The sequence below is a fragment of the Schistocerca nitens genome, chromosome 9 (genome assembly GCF_023898315.1).
Source record: "Schistocerca nitens isolate TAMUIC-IGC-003100 chromosome 9, iqSchNite1.1, whole genome shotgun sequence".
NCBI lineage: Eukaryota > Metazoa > Arthropoda > Insecta > Orthoptera > Acrididae > Schistocerca > Schistocerca nitens.
This window is the reverse complement of record NC_064622.1, coordinates 170,086,722-170,108,928: the sequence shown is the minus strand read 5'-3', so window position 1 is coordinate 170,108,928 and position 22,207 is coordinate 170,086,722.

Below are 22,207 nucleotides of genomic sequence, written 5' to 3'. Positions count from 1 at the left end.
TGGTTCGGATTCCAAGTTAAACTGCAGGTCCTCTTTCGCTGGTAGGATTAGTCTACTGGGGTAGGTTAGGGATATGCAAGTAGCCGAAGTTACGTCCAACTGAAAAACTTTCATCTTGCTGTTGAGCCACACCCAGATTATTGTTAACTGCTGCCAAGAGAAACCTTCTAAGTTAGAAATGGGAATCGCCGGGAGTTCTGACAAGTCAACTTTTCATCTGTATATAGAGGTGGATACTGACGAGATACATACGGCTAGTGCACTGGTTCCGAACAGGGATTTAGTTACTCCCTAACAATTAAAATGAAATTTCCTGAGGGGTAAAAGGAGAAAGATGCTACTGTGTTTCGACCACTAATTACTATTACTATTGTCACTATTTAATAGCAACGTAATACTGATTACGAAGGTTACCAATTATTACATTTTCTTTAAATACTGTCATTAACGTGTGAATGATGTGGTGGAGGCTATGCTTGTCAAACAAATGTCTGAACAGCATCTTCCTCACACAGTCCACTGACTACACACACATGCTGGGGAAACTAAAGCTGGCTCACAAAATACGTATATCATGCACCTTAAGTTAAGCAACCCACCTGACATCACCCACACGTGGATCGGAAGTTGTAAGTAGGGTTGCCTACGTTAAGGTGCATGAAACATTATCCTGGTCAGTTTTAGTTTGCCCGCTACGTACCAGGCATATATAAACTGAGACACATACATCACATATCCTTACGAGTGTCTTTAGTGAGTTAAAGGTAGTTACCGCAATTAATTAGAAATTCCTTCATTACACATTTCGCAACAGTTTAAGAAACTAATTGACAGCACGACACAATAGTAACCCTGTAATCGGTACTACATTACTGTAGGGCCCAACAGCGTCATTATTATTATTATTATTATTATCATTAGCAGTTTTTGTTTTGATCATAAATTTGTGTCAATTTGGGGGGAGTGGCTTACAGACAATAAATATAGTACACTTTTTATAACTTAGTTTTATTTTAAACGAGTGCAAAGTGTGGGTTAAGAGTGTGTCGCTAGGGACAGGAGAGATGCAGATAAATCAGGTTTTGTGACAAGTGGTCACTCTTACTGTGGACTGTTGGATTTCTTTCTGAGAAAAAGCTGTAAGTAGCGCTCGTGATACACTGAAAATTGCTTCATCATTTTGCAGGTAACAGGTTGCTCGGCAGTACTAATCGCCCCATTGACTCTTTACTTCGTGGTTTAATAAAACAATTACAAAATAAACGCAGGGTAAATCAAAATGGACATTACAGCTTCGGAGTGCTATAGAAATTTGTTGAGATATCTTACAGAATTAATAGGTGTGTCAGTTTGTAGCAAACAACCTTAAGTTTGATTCACGTCACTAGCAGTGCCAGCGTGCTCTCTGCGTGTTTTGAGTTTCATTTAACGAACACTGCAACAATCTTTCGGCGTAAATTTCGCACAGAATACGCCACAGAACCTCCAAGTATATCTACAATTTACTCTTGGCACAATAACGTTGTTGAGAAGGATTTTTCACTGCGACAAGATAAATCAGACCGCGTGTATGCTCCTCCCATTCCAAATACTTTAGCCGAGTTGAAAAATCGCCTCCGCTGCACAAGTTACGCCCGATATGCTGCAGTGAGTGTGGGAAGGAACTGATTACCGGTGAGATGTTTGCTTCATCACACATGCTACTCATATCGAATCCAAATGATACTTGACGCTGTTACGTGAACCTTGAGGCTGGTTGCTACAAAATGTCACATCTACTGAGTCTGTAAGTGATCTTAGTAAATTTCAACACCGTTCCGAAGTTGTAAAGCCCCTTTTGACTCGACCTGTATCATTTATCTGCCATCATTTTAAGAATAAGGATGTTGAAACAAAACTCTTTCTCATTCTAAAGCTTTGTCGTGCATGATGTTTATGATGGTGGGATATTGGAGGAGTATTAGCTAATATCTGATTACACTCAGGGGTAATGGTTTCAGAAATGTTGGGAACCAGTGGGCTATTGGAACTGTTCTGGCTTTCATGCCTTTACCTCTGAAAACAGAAAATGAAGTTAAACGGATAAAGGCGTATTACGTTGATTGACAACGATTTGGAGACCGAGGGATAGGGACAAAAGGAAGTACAAGACGAATGCCGGCTGGACAGCTGTTTCCGCGCGGGTAACATGGCGAACGTAAATTGCGGCGCCGCGCCGACGAGGAAGCATTCGTCGGCGCAAGCACGCCGCGGCAAACTATTTATTGCGTCGCCGTAAAGGCGGCGGGGAAACGACCGGGTAATCGAGACTGTCCGTAACTGTGGAAGAATAGCGGCGTTCGTCTATTACCGAAATTTGTGAGGGGGTAGAGGGAGGCGAGGCGGCCGCGGCGCGCTCGGCGGGGAGAGCAGAACCCATTATGTGCCGTGATTGCGCCGTGATAGGCGCGGCTCAGCACATGCGCGCGGCGGTGGAGGGGGTTAGGGGCGGAGGAGGGGGGGAGGGAGCGCCCGGGGGGGGGGGGGCGGGAGTGGCGGAGGAGGGGAAGGGAGGGCGACAGGGGGAGGGGGCGGAGGGGGGAGGGGGCGCCCACGACATTCCGGCAGCCGGCTTCCGGCGCCGTCGCCCGACGCACGCACCCCGAGGAGTCACAACGCACTGTTTGCCGCAACTTTGGCCACATACCGTCAACAGCAGAGTTTCGCAAGGCACTTTCCCTTGCGGTGTCCACACCCGAACAGTAACATGCAAAAATCCATCTTTCTCTTTTTCACGAATACTGCGTATGTGCTGTGCGTCTATTCTGCTGATTATCTGTGCACTACGTTAAACAATTACAGCAAAGCGTTCATCTCCAGAGTTTCGATCCATAATCTTCGGGCGAAAACGGCAACTATCAAAGTTATACAAACCAGTATTTTTATCACTGCAGTTTTTTTTCGTTTTTCTGACTTTTATCCCGTATTTTCAAGCTGTCGGCATGTTAATTACTGGATCTGGCAGTGTTGTTAGTAGTCGTATGCCATTCATCGCCACCCCTTTCTCCCAATGACGAAATTGCTGTACACCTGGCACCACACCGGCCTTCGGAGTTAATCCACCGAGCGGATTCTTTCCGGTGCCTGCACTCCTCCCCGAACCCCGGAAGCGACCTGCTAACGTGCGCGGTTGCATGGGCGTGTCTTTGTTATCATTGCAGTCATTTCTGATAAATAAACAATATAATTGCCAATGCAACCTCCTGAACCCAATGTGAGTCTGCGGTCGAGATTACTAGTTCCGAGCACTGCTCGTCAAGGATAAATAAATAGAAAGATAAACTTTAAAAATTACTTGCTGGATTAAAAAATTTGGTCATAAGCTATATTCGGATAATTTTACTAAAACAAATTGTCTTAAATTAATGTAAATAGTACCTTATATTTGTACAGAAATATCAACGAAAATATTACTACGCTATTTTTTTTATCTTTACATGAATCTGCACCACTGGGTGTACCATTTTTTTAGACATATGATTTTTATATATTATGTCCTTTAGGACTCCAGGATTGTCGGTGATGCTATTTTCGGCACAAATACGCTCACTTGCCATAACCTTGTGATGAGTGCTGCTTGTTATGTCCACCATTTCGGCATGAATGTTGTTTTTCAGGTCCTCAATAGTTGCTGGCCTGTTGGCATACGCTTTGAATTTCAGAAATCCAAATAGGGCGAAAGTGGTGGCCATTTCACGTCACCAATGCGGGACACAAAACGCTCTGGAGACAATGAATTTGTGACAAGCTTGCTGACCTCTGTGCAATAATTGTTGCACCATTTGCAGCATGTAGGGATGGAAGTGAATATCCACACGCAACATCCGTCGGACATTTCTGTCCGAGATATTAAGGACTTCTGAATGCTGGACTTCGATGAACAGTAGCTGTTACTTCCAAAGCGTCGTGTGGGGTGTAAACTGTTTGTAGTCTACTGGGCAGCGACTTATTCGATACTTATTCGTTGTATACGCTGATGCTCTAAACTGCTGAACCCGTTTCGTAATCGATTTTTGGGGTAGAGCTTGATGATCACGACCAATGCCCATATGTTGCCGAAACAAACTGCTGCGTTCGTACGACACAATCAGTGCACTTGAAAAACGTTTCAATTTCGAATGCCCCATGCTCGTTTAACAAACGAGTCATACTGATTGGTAATGTTCTGAACCGCACTACACACTGGTACCAATATCAGCTCTGTAGTGCGCCATTTAAAACAGGTCATCATGTCTGCCGCACGCTGTATATTCTTAACATGATGTAAAAATTGTTCTGTCGTTTCAGTAACGACGTCTGGGTAGATGCAAGCCAGGGCCGCACGACCCTAATCTTGCCAGGTGAAATAAATCTATAAATAATTGAAAGTCATAAAATGACACATAATTAAAGCTCTACGTGTCTTAGTATCTCTAGAATGTGCTTGTCTCTCATCTACGGAGCTGCAAGGTTGTTGGGATTAAGACCATACCGCACACACGTTTCGTACAAAAAAGTTCGAGTTTACCGAGTATCAGACCAGACTGGCGACTGTATTAAAGTCTTCCTTACAGAGAGAACTCAACACATCGGTCGTAAGGAAACAAAATTGAGAGATGTAAAAATAATTTCAGGATTACCCCAAGGAAATGTGATAGGACGGTTACTGTTTACAATATATGTAAATAATCTACTGACAAATGTCGGAAGGTCCATAAGGATATTTGCAATATATAGCAACTCCAATTTGCAAAAGAATCGGCAGAGGATTGAGGAATTGTGCAGGGACTGGTAGCTGACCATGAACGTAAATAAATGCAACATACTGCGAATACATATGAGAAGAAATCGACTACTGCACAATTATTCTATTAATGACAAATAGCTGGAAACAGCATCTACCGTAAAACGTCTAGGAGTAGCCATCCGGAGCGACCTTAAGTGGAACGAAAGCGAAAAAGAGACAATAGGGAAAGCAGATTCTGGACTGAAATTTACAGGAAGAAACTTAAGGAAATGTAGCTCATCCACGAAATAAGGGGATTACAAAATACTAGTGCGACCGATTCTTGAGTACTGGTCATCGTTCTGGAGCCCTTACCAGGTAAGACTAATTGAAGTGATAGAGAAGATCAAACGAAGAGATCGTTCCAGAGAAGCTCAATAAACTCCAGTGGCAGACTCTATAAGAGAAGTGTTGTGCAATACGGAATGGGTTACTGTTGATATTCCGAGAGAGTATGTTCCAGGAAGATACGGATAACATATTAGTTACTCCTACATTCATCTCGCTAGATGATCCCAGCGAGTAAATTCGAGAAATTAGTGCTAATACAGGGGTTTACCGACAATCATTCTTCCCACGCGCCATTCGCAAGTGGAACAGGGAACGGGGCGGGCCGCGCGGGATTAGCCGAGCGGCCTCAGGCGCTGCAGTCATAAACTGTGCGGCTCGTTCCGGCGGAGGTTCGAGTCCTCCCTCGGGCATGGGTGTATGTTTGTCCTTAGGATAATTTAGATTAACTAGTGTGTAAACTTAGGGACTGATGACCTTAGCAGTTAAGTCCCATAAGATTTCACACACATTTGAACATTTTTTGCACGGGGTGGGGGGATCAGTTAGTGGTGCCAGAAGTGTACTCCGCCATTCACCATAAGCTGACTTGCGGAATAGTGATGTAGATGTGGAAGCGCATCAGACGAGGGCCACAAGTACACAAACTCCACTTCTACTCGTATACGACTCAAGTGTTGTGCATGCGCAAATCATCAGTCGCGACCCACAGAGCTGCACAGGGCTGCCGCATGCTGCAAGCCGAGAGCATCCCAGGCTGCACCTGACAGCTACAACACCAGGAATCGCTTCTCGACCTGTGGTAAGATCAAAGTTTTTTTTTTTTCTTCAAATCACCAACAAGACATTCAGCTTCACAAACACCAGATCCCTTACAGCACACGCAAATAGCTTCATCTTGATCCCTTGCGCCATACGCAAATAGCTTCATTTCTATCCACCTTACTATGTCCACGAGTCCTCAACCATAATTGCCCCCCCCCCCCCCCAACAAAACTTCCTATTGATATTGCCCAAAGCTGAAAAGCGATTCTTGGCGTTGTATCTCTCAGGGGCATCCTGGGATACTCTCTTTGTGAGGCACCCCTGTGCATCTCCGACAAGGGAACATCCCCATCGCACCCCCCTCAGATTTAAATTATAAGTTGGCACAGTGGATAGGGCTTGAAAAACTGAACACAGATCAATCGAGAAAACAGGAAGAAGTTGTGTGGAACTATGAAAAAAATAAGCAAAATATACAAACTGAGTAGTCCATGCGCAAGATAGGCAACATCAAGGAGATGTGAACTCACAAGCGCCGTGGTCCCGTGGTTAGCGTGAGCAGCTGCAGTCCGATAGGTCCTTGGTTCAAGTCTTCACTCGAGTGAAAAGTTTAATTCTTTATTTTCAGACGGTTATCAAAGTTCAGACACTCACACATAATCAACTTCGCTCTCCAAAATTCCAGGACATGTTCAGATTTGCTTGGACATATGCAGGATTTGACAGTCTACACGCTACGGTCGCAGGTTCGAATCCTGCCTCGGCCATGGATGTGTGTGATGTCCTTAGGTTAGTTAGGTTTAAGTAGTTCTAAGTTCTAGGGGACTTATGACCACAGCAGTTGAGTCCCATAGTGCTCAGAGCCATTTGAACCATTTTTGACAGTCTACACACCGAAAAATTTGAAAACGTTAAAAACATATGTTATGACAGAGCACAGTGAAAATCGTGCGACTGTGAAACTATTGCATTCATTTGTTGCAGTTTATGTGACAAACTCTTATGTTTTCATCACTTTTTTGGGAGTGATTATCACATCCACAAGAAAACCTAAATCAGGCAAGGTAGAAGAGTCTTTTTACACATTCGCCAAGTGTACAAGTTAGGTGGGTCGACAACATATTCCTGTCATATGACGCACATGCCGTCACCAGTGTCGTATAGTATATATCAGACGTGTTTTCCTGTGGAGGAATTGGTTGACCTATGATCTTGCGATCAAACATTTTCGGTTCCCATTGGAGAGGCACGTCCTTTCGTCTACTAATCGCACGGTTTTGCGGTGCGGTCGCAAAACACAGACACTGAACTTATTACAGTGAACAGAGACGTCAATGAACGAATGGACAGATCATAACTTTGCGAAAATAAAGAAAGTAAATTTTTCGTTCAAGGGAAGAAAGACTTGAACCAAGGATCTTTCGTTCCGCAGCTGCTCATGCTAACCGCGGGACCACGGACCTCGTGAGCTCAAACGATCCTTGATGTTGCCTATCTTGCGCATGGACTACTCAGTTTGTATATTTTGTTAATTTTTTCATAGTTCCACACAACTTCTTCCTGTTTTCTCGATTGATCTCTGTTCAGTTTTTCAAGGCCTATCCACTGTGCCAACTTATAACTAAATCTGAGGGGGGTGCGATGGGGAGGTTCCCTTGTGAGAGTCGCGGACCATGATTTGCGCATGCGCAACACTGGGCCCTGTAGTAGTGTAGTTTGTGTACTTGTGGTCTTCGCCCGAGACTGCAGAGAGAGGAGCGGGTCGACTGACAATACTAGCTGGGCCGATAGGTGCGTCGGCGGCCGCGCAGGGGTGTGTGTGGTCGTTTTCCGCTCATTAGTGCCGCCGCGAGCCACGCGCCGGCCGGGGCGACCCCTCAAGAGCGCCGCGCAGGGGCGGACGCCCTCTGGCGCCACAATGGAACCCCCCCCACCCACCTATTGTTTATTTATTTGATTGTTTATTGGCGCTGCCTCTCTCCAGGGCCCTGCAGCTATTAACTAATTATTCGCACCGATGGCAAATTACAATCGCTCCTACTCCTCCGCCTCGAGCGTAGCACTTTGTACCGTTCGAGTGCTGAAGGGAGCGTTCCTACCTTACACTGCCACCCATTAATTTTCATTTAGCGTTAAATGGAGAGCTCTGATCGTAATAAACCGAGGAAGAAGCCCTCCGGCTTAACCAACCGCCGGCGAGAGGTGGTAGTTAATAAAGCAGTGTCTAATAATAACGATAATGCAATCGCAAGATAGAACTGCGTGGAAGGACTTACAGGTTTCTCGTCATTCCGCAAAAGATACAATAGCAAAAACTAGTCTAATTACGCATTTGATTAAATGACTTACACGAACTATCATATTGGAGTTTTGATCTCAGTTCTACTGCTCACAGAAATATAGTAATGAATTAAGAATGGGTCCGTATTTTCGCATGTACACAAATTATTTTTTTGTTTTATCACCCAAGTATGTTTCACCACAGTTCTGCCAACCTCACCGAGCGAGGTGACGCAGTGGTTAACACACTGGACTCGCATTCGGGAGGACGACGGTTCAATCCCGCGTCCGGCCATCCTGATTTAGGTTTTCCGTGATTTCCCTAAATCGCTCCAGGCAAATGCTGGGATGGTTCCTTTCAAATGGTACGGCCGACTTCCTTCCCTATCTGTCCCTAATCCGATGAGACCGATGATCTCGCAGTCTGGTCCCCCCCCCCCCCCCAAAAAAAAAACCACCACCACCTATCTGCCATCCTCAGTGGTTTTTTATTTTTATTTATTCATTTAGTTATTTATTTTTGTTATTAACCAAGACTGGATGCTAAATAAGAAATTGAATGCAGACTGTTTTCTAATATCCCTCATGTTTGTAGATGAGATTGTGTACTAATTTAGACCCGTGGTTGATTTTTGTTGGCAGCCACAGGACACACGCAATATAAAATAAAAGGTACAGTGCACATACAATTTAACTGACGAAGAAATCTACGTGTCGTATTCTTTAACCTAAAAATAACCTGTACGTATGCATTTCAGGACAACAATAAAAAACTCACTGAGGATGCCACAACTGTGGTGAAACATGTTTGGGTGACGAAACAAACAAAACTATTATTTGCGTACTTGCGAAAAGGTGGAACTATGCTTAATTCATTATTAGGATTAGTTGAAGATTTTGGCTACATTGGCCGGAATACGCTCTTCGAAATACTGAAAGTAGCAGGGAAAAAATAGACGGAGAGAAAAGTTTTCTGCAAATTGTACAGAAAATAGACTGTATGTATAAGAATGAAAAGACATGAAAGGGAAGAAGTCGTCGAGAAGAGAATGACACAGGGTTGTTGCCCGTGTTACTCACTCTGTACATTGAACAAGCAGTAAAGCAAACCAGTAAGAAATTGGAAAAGGTACCTGAAGTTCAAAGAGAAGATACGTAAATTTTTGTGTTTGCGCATGACATTGAAATTGTGTCGGAGACGGCAAGGGACTTGGAAGAGTACCTAAACCCGGACTGGATAATATTCTAACAAGAGGTCATTAGGCGATCATCATCAAAATTAAAACAATGGTAATTAAATGTACTTGGATTAAACCAGACGACGCTGATGGAGTTAGATTAGGAAATGAGATACCAAATGTAGTAAATGACTTTCACTGCTCAGATAGCAGAAAACGGATGATGGCCGAAGTAAAGATAGTATAAAATACAGACTGTCAGCAGAAAAGAAAGCTTTTCTGAAAAGGAGTAACTTATTAAAATCTGGTAGCAACAAAAAAAAGAAGTTTATTAAAGTCTAATTTAAATTTAAATCTCAGAAAGGCTTTTAAGAAAGTATTTGTCTCGAGTTTAGCCTTGTGTGGAAGTGGAACGGGGACGATAAACCTTTCATACAGGAAGAGAGTGTAAGCCTTATGTATGTCGTGCTGAAGACCAATGGTGAGGACAAGATGGGTAGACCGAGTAACTAATGAGAAGGTAATGAATTGAATTAGAGAAAAAAGAAATTTGTGGCACTATATGACTAAAAAAGACATTGGCTAATAGGACATATCCCGAGGCGTCAAAGAATTTTTGTTTCTTTATTTGCTATAAAGTGAGAATGACTCTTGCGAAAGAGGCATCTCAAAAGCTGAGAAGACACCTAACTAGTTGTTTAAACAAGGAATTAAGGAAGCGACTGGTTAAGTGCTTAATATGGAACATGGCCTTGAATGGAGCAGAAACGTGGACTTTGAGAAAGCAGGATGAGAGGAGAATTGAAGCTTATGAAATGAGGATATAGCGTAGAATGGAGAAGATCAGCTGGACTGATAAAGTCAGGAATGGAGAAGTACTGAGGAGGGTTGGGGAAGAACGGAAGATGCTGCTGACGCTGAAGAACAGGAAACTAGACTGGATAGGCTACAATCTAAGAAGAGATTGCCTTCTACTAGAGTCAATTGAAGGTTTCGTTCCGAGAAAGAGAGAGAAGGGTAGAAGAAGATTTCAGATGATGGATGATGTCAGCAGGCCACAAGGATGGTACCAGAGAATGAAGAGGAACGCAGAAGACAGAGAAGTATGGAGGGCTGTGCAGTCAAAACCTGCCGCAAGGCAGACAACCCAATGATGATGATGATGATTGGCTATCAAGTAGTGTCAAAAAATCTCCGACCCGGCCGGGAACAAAACCAGGGCCCTCTCGCTTAGCAGTCTGCCACACTCAGTGCACAGCTATCGAAGCGGACAGGCCTCAGTGAATCGACGGTTTGGTGATGGAGGGAACTGTGCGGGATCAAAGCTGTAGGGGGAGAAAACAGCTTGCATACAATACGTAGGTTGAAATGGATGCAGGTTGCAGTAGCTATGCAGAGATGAAGAGGGTCACGTGAGAAGTTGTACCAGTCAAGTCTTCAGGCTGAACACCATAAGAGCAAAAATTAGTGAACGATACAGTGATACCGAAAATGCAACTGCAGTATATATATATATTATTATTATTATTATTAGCGAATGTCCCCATGGGAGAACGATAAGCAGGTGATTAACATTTCTTAATGTTCTTCTTATTTTCCCAGTATTTCTTCATTGCCTCCCCAAAGGCCTTCTTCCTTTCTTCGGTCCACTTTGGTCGGAAAGGTTTAGATTCCGTCTCTGGAGTAAACTTCCACTTGTCGATTTTTCTTCTGAATGTATCCCGGTCTGATGTGTTTGTTATGTCAATTTTTGCCTTTTTCAAATCCTTCTTAACTTCAGTTACCCAGGGTATTGTTGCCTTAAGTGATGTCATATAGTCCAATAGACGTTTAGTTAACCTGTTTCCAGGTAATCTGTCTATATGTCCATAAAACTTCATCCGCCTCTTCCTGATATCTGCCTCGATGTTTGATATTTTTTCGGTTGTCTCGGTAGTCTGCAGCCTGTATCCATCTTGTGTGTATCGTGGTCCTAGGATTTTTCTAATAATTTTTCTCTCTACTTTCTTAATTTCGTGTAAATCTAATTTTCTATTCAGGGAGAGTGTTTCACTTGCATATGTGACTGTTGGTTTGATGACTGTGTTGTAGTGTCTGATTTTAGTGCCTTTTGATAGACATTTCTTGTTATATATATTTTGAATAAGTCCGAATGCTTTCTTGATTTTCTGTAATCGGTTTTTTTGTGCTATTTTCTCAAGTCCTGTTGGTTCAATAACTTCACCGAGATACTTAAAGTGCTTGACTCTAGTTATTTCACCATACTTTGTTTTTAGTTTCGAAATATCTAATTTTGAGCAGATGAATTCTGTCTTCTCAAAGGAGATTTGCAGGCCAACCTTCTCAGCACATTCTTTAAGTGTCTCAATTTGTTTTACTGCTGTTTCTTCACTGTCAGTTATAATTGCCAAGTCATCTGCAAACGCTAAATAAGGGATGTTCAATTTTCCTTTACCTCTTCCTAGTTCAATTGGCTTCCACAAGCTTTGTTTCCTTAGTGTTACTTCCCACTCTTTCATAACTTTGTCCAAAACTATATTGAATAATAGTGGTGAGATCCCATCTCCTTGTCTTACTCCTGTTTTAATTGAGAATGGTTCCGAAATTTCCCCTCTGAATTTAATTTTTGATTTGGTTTCTGTTAGTGTTTGTTCAATTAGTTTTCGGGTTTTAGTGTCTAGGCCTCGTTCTTCGAGAATGTGACATAGAGACTGTCTGTCTATGGAATCGTATGCCTTTTTGAAATCAACGAATGTGCAGATTATTGGTTTTGACCTGATTGCTTTAATCTTTAAAATAGTTTTAAGGTTGAATATCTGTTCCGGGCATGATCTATTAGGACGAAAGCGTGCTTGGTAATCTGAAATTGTATGTTATAGTTGTTCTTGTGCCCTCTTTAGGAGACATGCAGATAGAATTTTGTAGGTAACTGGTAAAAGTGAAATGCCTCTGTAGTTGTTTACGTCTGATCTCTCTCCCTTTTTGTGCAATGGGTGAATTAGTGCACACTTCCACTCCTCTGGGATATTTTCTGTCTGCCAAATTTCTTGGATGATGCTAGTGATCTCTTTTAACGAATTTGGACCAAGGTTTTTCAGTAGTTCAGCTACAATTCCATCTTCTCCCGATGATTTATTATTTTTGAGTTTTCTAATGTGACTATAAATTTCTTCTTGAGATGGTGGTAGTGAAGTCTCATTCGTGTGTTCTGGTTGTAATCTGGGGAATCTTGTACTTGGTTGTGGGCAATTTAGGAGTTGTGAGAAATATTTAGCTAGTTCTTGGCAATTTTCTTTGTTAGTTAGTGCCAATTTTCCATTCTGTTTCCGGAAGCAGAGATTTTGTGGAGTGTATCCTTTGATTTGATTTGCGAATATTTTATAAAAATCTTGAGTGTTGTGGTTCTTAAAGTTTTCTTCAATTGTGTTTAGCTGTTCATTAAGGTATTTTCTTTTAGTTTGTCTAAGTATTTTAGCTGTTTGTTTTCTCACTTTGAAAAATGTTTGTTGTGTGGTTTCTGATTTGTCACAATTGTAATTTAAAAAGGCTTGTTGTCTCTCTTCTAATGCGTTATCACAATTCGAATTCCACCATGGATGCTTGGATATTTTCTTTAACGGAATCAAATCTCTTGCTTTCTGTATAATTTTCGTTCGGAAATCTTTCCAGTTGTTTGTTGGTTGTTTATCCCATGCTTCTGTAATTTCTGATTCCTTGATATTTTTCAAGTCAAATTTGGGAATTAGTGGTGAATATATATATATATATATATATATATATATATATATATATATATATATATATATATAGTTTTAGAACAATGGGTAATATGAGTGAATTACCACTGATGACAGGTGACATTAGCCACAGCGCGTCGATTGCTTATATATATGCCTCTGAACAACAAATACAACACATTCTCACGCATAGCGAAAGCTGAAATACAAAGCCTGCGAACCGACGAAATAACAAGAGAGAGAGATTATAGGAAAATATTGGTAATGTAACATTACGCATTAGAAGTATGTGCATCCACTTCATTTTATAGGCAACGTCATTAAGGAACATTGTACAGACCCAATTCAAGTAATTCAGCGCATTTTAGCTACTTAAGAACACACAAAATTACACGCATATATCATAACTAGAAACGTAACAAAAGAATGCCTAAACAAAAAAAACGCAAATAAACAAAAAATTAGCAAACGAACAGGCTTAAGCTAAGTAAGATTGGACTATTTGTGTTTCTTCCCACTCCGTTTGGCGGAAGACAAGACAACGCAAAAGCTTTAGGTACTGAGCGATATGTTGCAGTGGTAAGACACAGTACTCGTATTCGAGAGGACGTCGGTTCAAATTTCCGTGCAGTAACCCATATTCATTTTTTCAGTGGTTTCATTAAATCGCCGGCATTATTCCTTCGAAAAGGACACGGCCGATTTCCGTTCCTGTCCTCCTCCAGCCCCTCACCTGTCAGTGCTCACCCTCCGTCTCTTAATCACCTCTTCCTCCTTCCTTCCAAAAACAGTATAAAGATGAAAGTAAAAGTAAGGCCAAAGAAAACCAGGACTCATCGAAGATAATAAATGTTTCCCAAACGACAAACCACAGTCTACCTTCTGTGGCTGGAAAGAGTAATAAAAACCATATAACTTCTCCCCCACAAAAAAAGGTCAGCAGCATGGCAGACCCCTCAGGATCTCTCAACCAGTAAATGTTTTTGTATGGCCATTAATAGCCTATTTATTGGGTACCCTAACGTCAGAACAGTCGATCAACCTTATTTCTATTAGCGACTTCTACGCTTCTTCATTATTGTCTCTCACTCCAGCAATTTACAACTCTTCTACTTGTGTATTACCAGTATATTACGTTACAAACTCAGTACCGTTATTAGGTTTCGAAATTCGTGCAAGAGGTCAAAACGTGCCGTACACTTAATGAAAGACAGTAACGAATCAACAGCATAACAAAACATGTGGCTGAAGTTTCAACTCACAACAGTCGGTGAAAAATTATAAACTACGTAGGAAGCTAGTGTACTGACGATTCAAAATGGTTCAAATGGCTCTGTGCACTATGAGACTTAACTGCTGAGGTCATCAGTCCCCTAGTACTTAGAACTACTTAAACCTAACTAACCTAAGGACATCACACACATCTATGCCCGAGGCAGGATTCGAACCTTCGACCGTAGCGGTCGCTCGGTTCCAGACTGTAGCGCGTAGAACCGCATGGCTACTCCGGTCGGCGGTTATGACGATTATTGCACATAAATACCTGAGTGAAAGCTCAAAATTATGTTCAGATCAATACCAAAATTCTGTAAGCGATCGGTTGCTGATTTACGTATAATAATCGCTACACAGTGTTTACACGACATCAGCAATTAAGATTTCATAGACTGCTTTTGAGTAACTAATAGCTACAAAATGACGTATTCCTCTCATATACATGTGTCACGGAAATTATAAATCTTTCTCTGTCCTCTTTAAACACTCACTTTGCTGCTCGTATATTTATGCTATGTTCAAACACAGTTTCAATTAGTTTTGTACATTAGTAAATGATTAACTATAATCTTCCATATTTTGATGGGGACATGATCCACAGCCTTTTTGAAAATTTTAAATGATGTCATGCCTCTTTAGTCTGTTCAAATATTATTTATTGCCATCGTAATTTCAACACATGGTCTTATTCAAGCATTCCGAAAGCAGTCAGTTACCAAGCAAAATATATGTAATTACAAAATCGGCAAACGTTGAAAATCGAAAATTTCAGAACCACTTACGTTGAGTTTTGTGAAGCAGTCAATAACGCACAGATGTGGCATACTGGAATATACGTCCCAGCAGTGTGAAGGTGTACTTCTGCACTTTATAGCTCATGCTTTTGTATGTTTGCATCTTAGCCGTTATTGTGACGCATCTACCACGCCTGCTACGTAAGCTTTTGACTTACGTGTTTATCAAATGGTTCACATGGCTCTGAGGTCATCAGTCCCCTAGAATTAGATCTACTTAAACCTAACTAACCTAAGGACATCACATACATCCATGCCCGAGGCAGGATTCGAACCTGCGACCGTAGCGGTTCCAGACTGTAGCGCCTAGAATCGCTCGGCCACTCTGACGGGCCGTGTTTATCATATCTGCTGTTATTTCACCAGCTTTCTAACGTGTGCTCGCATGGTGAACGGAATGGAGGACAAATTCACGTCACCACATACAATTGCTTTTCTACATTGGGAACTATGTTCCATTTGTCCAGCGTTATTTCATTCTTCATTATTTGTCAATTTTGCAGTTACTTACATTTTTTTGGTACCTGATCGGTTTCAGAATGCTTGAAAATGACCATGTTCCAAAATTTCTACCGAAATAGATAATATTTTAATAGCTCAAAGTGGAATGGGTTAATTTAAAAGAATTTTCGGTGTTCTTTCTTAAACTAATACCAATATACGCTATTGTTTGCAATTTTGTGTTAGTAATTTAATACTTTACAATTTCTTAAGTTTTCCTGGCATCATTTACGCTACTTTTCGGATTTTATTATCAATAGGCATTGTCCCATTAAGAAATTTGTGACTGTTGTAAATAATTACACTTTCGTAAACGTCTCAAAATTTCTGTACTTGCTGAAAATACGCACCTTCGTCTACAATTTAATTGGGTGAAAACTGCATATCAATGGTGCCTTTGTTGTCCGAAACATTTGAGGTGCACGCGTCAAGCGTTTCACGTAGTGTACATAACTGCAGACAGATTCCAATCTTTTCTCTGTTTGTTGATACCGGAGGACAACGATAACGAAAGCCTGCAGAGTATTTACAATGAGGTTACAGAAGTCGTGGGACGGCGATACGCACATACACAAACGGCAGTAGTACCGCATACACAGGGCATAAAAGGGCAGTGCACTGGCCGAGCTGTCATTTGTACTCAGGTGATTCGCGTGAAAGGATTTCAGACGTGATTGTGGTCTCAAGACGAGAATCAACGGACTTTGAACGCGGAATGATAGTTGCAGCTTGTCGCATGGGACACTCCTTTCCGGAAAGCGTTAGAGAATTCAATATTCCAACATCCGCAGTGTCAAGCGTATGCCGAGAATGCTAAACTGCAGACATTACCTCTCACCACAAACAATGCAGTGGCCGATGGCCTTCGCTTAACGACCGAGAGCAGCGGCGTTTGCGTAGAGTTGTCAGTGCTAACACGGAAGCTACACAGCGTGAAGTAACCGCAGAAATCTACGAACGCACGCGTTAGATTAGTGGGCCAAATTTGGCTTTAATGGGGTATGGTAGCAGACGACCAAAGCGAGTGCCTTTGCTAACAGCACAACATCGCCGCAGCACCTCTCCTGGGGTCGTGAACTTATTCATTAGACCCTAGACGATTGGAAAGCCTTGGCCTGGTCAGATGAATCCCGATATCAGTTGGTAATTGCTGATGGTAGGATTCGAGTGTGGCACAGACCTCACTAAGCCATGAACCCAAGTCCTCAACAAAGCATTGTCCAAGCTGGTGGTGGCTTCATAACAGTCTGGGCTGTGTTTAAATGGAATGGACTGGGTCTTTGGTCCAGTTGAATTAATCATTGACGGGAAATGGTTATGTTCGGCTACGTGGAGACTATTTGCTGTCATTCACACACTTCATGTTTCCAAACAACTGTGAATGTTTTATGGATGCCAGTGCGCCATGCCACCGGAACAAGACTGTTCGCAATTGGTTAGAAGAACATTCTGTACGATTCGAGCGAATGATTGGTCACCCAGATCGCCCGACATGAATCACAAGGAAAATTTATTGGATATAGTCGAGACGTCGATTTACGCGCAACTCTTTCGCAATGTGGTCGGCTATAGTGGCCGCATGGCTTAATATTTCTGCAGGCAACTTCCAACGACTTGTTGAATCCATACCACGCCGAGTTGCTGCACTACGCCTTGCAAAAGGAGGTTAGAAACGATTTTAGGAGGTATCCCATGACTTCTGTCACGCCAGTGAAAATCAGAATTACTGAATGGGGGGGTCGAACCACAATCCTCCCGCAGCAGTTTGAAAGTAGACGGTCGGAGAAAAGTTGTTGGCAGCACAGCTGCACGTGCTGCAGAGATGGCAAACTTAGCTTGCACGGCACGTGCGGGGAGCAGCTCCCGAAGGAGACGGTGGAGCCGCTGGACGCCGACGCCGGCGCTGTCCCGGAGACACGCCCCGACGCCTGGCGCCGCGACGCTGCGCCACTACCTGCGGCGTCCAGCCGCACATGCGCATCGCGTCCGCCCGCGGCAGTCCGGCGAATGGCAGGCCACCGTCCGCATGCGGACGTTAAGTCCCCCCTGAACAAACTACTCTACTCCACAGACGCTGCGGTCACATTTGCTCAATATCAGTTTGTTTTCCGATCACATTCTAATTCTGTCAGAGACGGCAAAGCATTTGCAAGAGTAGTCGAACGGATTGGGTAGTGTCTGGAAATGAGGCTATGAGGCGAATATAAACAAAAGTAAAAGAAGCATAATAGAAGGTAGGCGAATAAAATCAGACAATACGGGGGGAGTTAGATAAGGAAACGGGACATTAAATGTTCGCTTTTCACAGGGAAACATCGGCAACTCGACCTCATATTTTAAGGGTAAAAAGTTTCTTTTCTACTATATCAGCCACAGCAATCGATTCAGTGCAAAAATTTGTCCCATAATTCAGATAGTAAGCACTTATGACCTTAGCTGAGTGGTCAGTGAGTCTGACTGCCCTGGAGCAGGACCGGACCGGTAAGGTCGCAGATTTTTTCCGCTCGGAGATTGATTGTTGTGTTGTCCCCATTATCATTTCATCATCATCGGCACGCAAGTCGACTATTGTGGCATCAACTGGAAATACAACTCGGTAGCCGAATTTCTCCAGATGGGGGAGTCCCAGTCATGACCATACGATTATTTCATTTATCTTCCGAAAGTACAGTTTTTAAATCTGGCTCGCACCAGTTGTTTGTCACCCGCTCCGTCCCATTGCAGCTGCCTAGTACCATAGAGCGCAGTGCTGTCCATTTCTGACGCTGGAGACAGGCTATGTTCATTACATCAAAGCGCACGGCTTCTAACCTGTACCTTATGCCAGAGATCTCTTTGCTCTGAACTTTTTACGTTACGATTCACAAATACAGTGCAAATGAATGAGACGAATGAATGTGTCATTACAGAAGTAGCGGAGCGCTATTTCATTAGTAACACCACAGATGTGAGTTATTTTCACTAGATTTTAGAGATAACAGTGTTAAAGTACATACGCACGAGGTGCGCTATTCTTTAACGTGATCGACATGATTACATTGTAAATTGAAAATAATTACCTCAATTTCATAATAATTCTTTAGCTGCTAAGGTTTACTTATTTTGCTTTTGAGGCGTATACGTAGTTAGAGAATATCAATACGAGAAAATTGTTAAATAATATTGAACGTACATATTGCTGATGTTGAAATATTATCTACCATACCCACATTACTTATTCGTATGTCGCCTACAATAACGTGTGTTCTCCAATCCCCGAATAGGAGGCTTCTGGTTGTTCCGCTGTATAGTAATTCTACCTCTGGCATTAGGTGACTGTGGTGGAGCGGAGAGAGTGAGAAAAAACAGCTGCGCGCGAAATTTAAAAGCTGTTCCTTCGGAAGATCGTAAGTGCGTACCGTCAGAATTATGGCTCAAATTTTCGCTCGGGATCGATTGCTCGGGCTTATGTCTTACAAGAGTGGTTTTTTCCCCTTCAAAGTTTCTCATCAGGCGACAAAAAACTTACAACGGCCGAAGTAGAGAGGATATAAAATGTAGATTTTCAATAGCAATAAAATTGTTTCTGGAGAACAGAAATCTTTTAATATTGTGTGTAAATTTAAGTGTTAGGAAGACTTCTGTGAAGCTATTTGACCGGAGTGTAGAATTGTTCGAAAGTATGAACGATTAGCAATTCAGAGAAAATAGAAAATTTGAAGTTCGACACTACAGGAAAATGCTGAAGATTAGATGGATAGGTTGCATAACATATTGACCGAATCGAGTTGACAGTAATGGAAATTTAGTGCACAACTTGAGAAAAAGAAAGATTGAGATTGGCTGAATGCTCAATACTGAAATGCTTAACGAACTCCAATGGTAGACGTTAGAAGAGAAGCGTTGTGTATCACGGAGAGTTTACAACCTGAATTTCGAGAGAGTACTTTCTGGGAACAATCGGACAATATATTACTTTCTCCCACGTACATTTCGCTTAATGATCACGGTGAGGCCATTCTTGACTGGAAGAGGGAAGGGGATGCCAGTTGGTGGTATCAGAAGTACTCTCCGCCAGACACCATTAGATGGCTTGCGGAGTGTGATGCAAATGTAGCAAATTACTTGAGCGCACATCTCTGGAAGAGTCAAACGATGTATTGCTTCCCCCAAAGTATATCTCATGTAAAGAGCGTGATGGTAAGTTGGGCTCACATGCAGGCTTGCAAAATATCGCTCTTCACGAGCACCATTCTCCATTGGAAAAGGAAAGGAGAGAGGCGTCAGTGGTGCATGAAATACCGTCTGCTGTACACCTTATGGTGGCTCCAGAGTAAAGGCATACAATACTGAAAAAAATTCAGCACCCTCAAGGACTGTATGCAATTGCACCATGTTATAACATGTGCTTTCTGAGGGGTTGTAGTTTTAGTGATTCATTTGCCACGTTCAAACGGACCTCCGGAGGTCTGTCTAAGCGTTCTTTGATTTAAGTCTGTAGGCAGTAACTGCGCTGCGTTTAGAGGTGATCGTTATTTGCCATATTCATTCTAGGGTACATCCAGACCCCACCGACGAATACGTACGCCTGTTAAACAACCACAAACATCTGAACGATGTCGCACTGAGAGCCTCGGGAAGCTGGATGGAATTATCAGCTGGTTGCTGCAAATGCTAGGCACAGTGTATCGGTGAAGTGTCGCTGTGTGTGGAACACTCCCACACCTGTAGACTAGAACCTGGTAGTCCGTGTAGTACACGTACACGTCAAGATCGACGCACTGCGCGAGCAGCGGTGGCCGACCGAACACCATCTAGTGAAGATATCCGGGAACATACTTTAACTGCTGTGCCACCGAGGACCATTGGGAACTCTCTGCTTACAACACAACCAAGCTCAAGTGCACCTCTGGCCAAGCTAGCACTGACACCACGACACCTCCAGGCACCGCCACTCCGGTGTCTTGGCAGAACCGACTGGAGAGTAGGATAGCGCGTTGTTATCTTCAGTGATGGGAGGGTTGGACGTACACGTGTACAGTGTAGGGCTGGGCAGCGGTCTATTCCAGAGTGCATTCGCCGGCGTCACACAGGTCCCATCCCAGACTCCATGGTGTGGAGGCCATCAGTTACAACTCGCGCTCAAGGGTTTCTTCAGGATAAAGTAACCAGTGCCGTTACATTTCACAGACTGTTATCGGCGTGCTACTGCTAGTTCTGCGGTGGGAAGATGTCGCGTTTTCTCTGCAGTAGAGCACATCGACAGACGGCTGCAGCCACGCACAAGTGCTCTTCGTGGTGAACAACTACCCTGCCCATCAAGATCACCAGATCTCTTGCCAATCGAACACGTATGGTATGTGGTGAAGCGACAAGTTACTCGCTCTCCAGAGCCCGCAAGAACCATTGCCAAATTGCAAGATGCTTGGGACAGTTTAACGGAGAATGCTATTCAGCTCCTTTATAATAGTTTGCGTGCGGGAATATACGCTTGATACTCCGCTGAAAGGGGTGAGGCGGGGATACACTGTGTACCGCTGCGACAATTGGGCAGCTTTCACTGCGACGTGTGTGTTTCATTTGGTCTGAATTTCTTATCATATACATCTACAATGTCACTTGCCAGTAAAAAGGAGCTTGGGATAGAGGGCGTTGCATTTCTTTCCGGCGCTATAGATGTAAAACTGGCCGATCGACGGCCATGTGAGCTACCAAATTCGTGCATGAATTTCAATTCTTAACATTCTTGCGATGAATCTCTGATATCCTGGCTTCCTCATGTTTAGCTTTCTGATATTTGTTCCACGTTAAATTTCTCGTGACAGATACGCTCCCAGATACCTGAAGTTCATTTCTGCTTGCAGTGACTGAACGGTCGGGGCTTTAGTCAAACGACATCATAAGTTTGAAGGCCACCACATGTGCCTGGCTCCCTGTCCTACGAAATAGCGAACGCCCTTGAAATTAGGTGTTCACAGTTAACCGCAGGATCACACAGATAAATCCTAGACAGCCCATAAATCCCAGGACAAGAAGACCTAGCACCTACAAACAGACCGAAAAACAGGCCACTTTTATGGAGAACGTGAGGAGAACTGCAAGGAAGAGAGTTTGGTAAGAACTATGAGGTCTAAGTCGGCACAAGAACCGATCTTGGTAGATGCCCCCAACTAGAAGATCGATGGATTCGACCTCCTTAGGAAACTGTCGACAACTCTGAAATGTGTCAGGCCAAGTGCTGGTAGATGTAAGCAACCGATGATCAAATGCGGACTATCGGACAGTCCTGAAAGTGAGTGCAGGGAAATTTAGTTCGGGGGCAGTTTGACTTGTGAGTGACGTTCATGGCTATGAGGGTGATCTGAAGGACTCTCCGACTCTGCCATAGAGTGGCTCAAGAATATGTGTGATCTTGTACAGCATTATAAGAACGTATGTAAAGAATACTGTAACTCAGTATAGAGCTATCGTAATGTTTTAGTTAATACATTATGTAATTAATGGCATTGTAGATAGCGAACGAGGAAGTAAATAGATGAACAAGAACATTTAATCTGTTTAAGCGCGGAACTGTGGTGGATCAGAAAACTTTAACATACAGTGTGA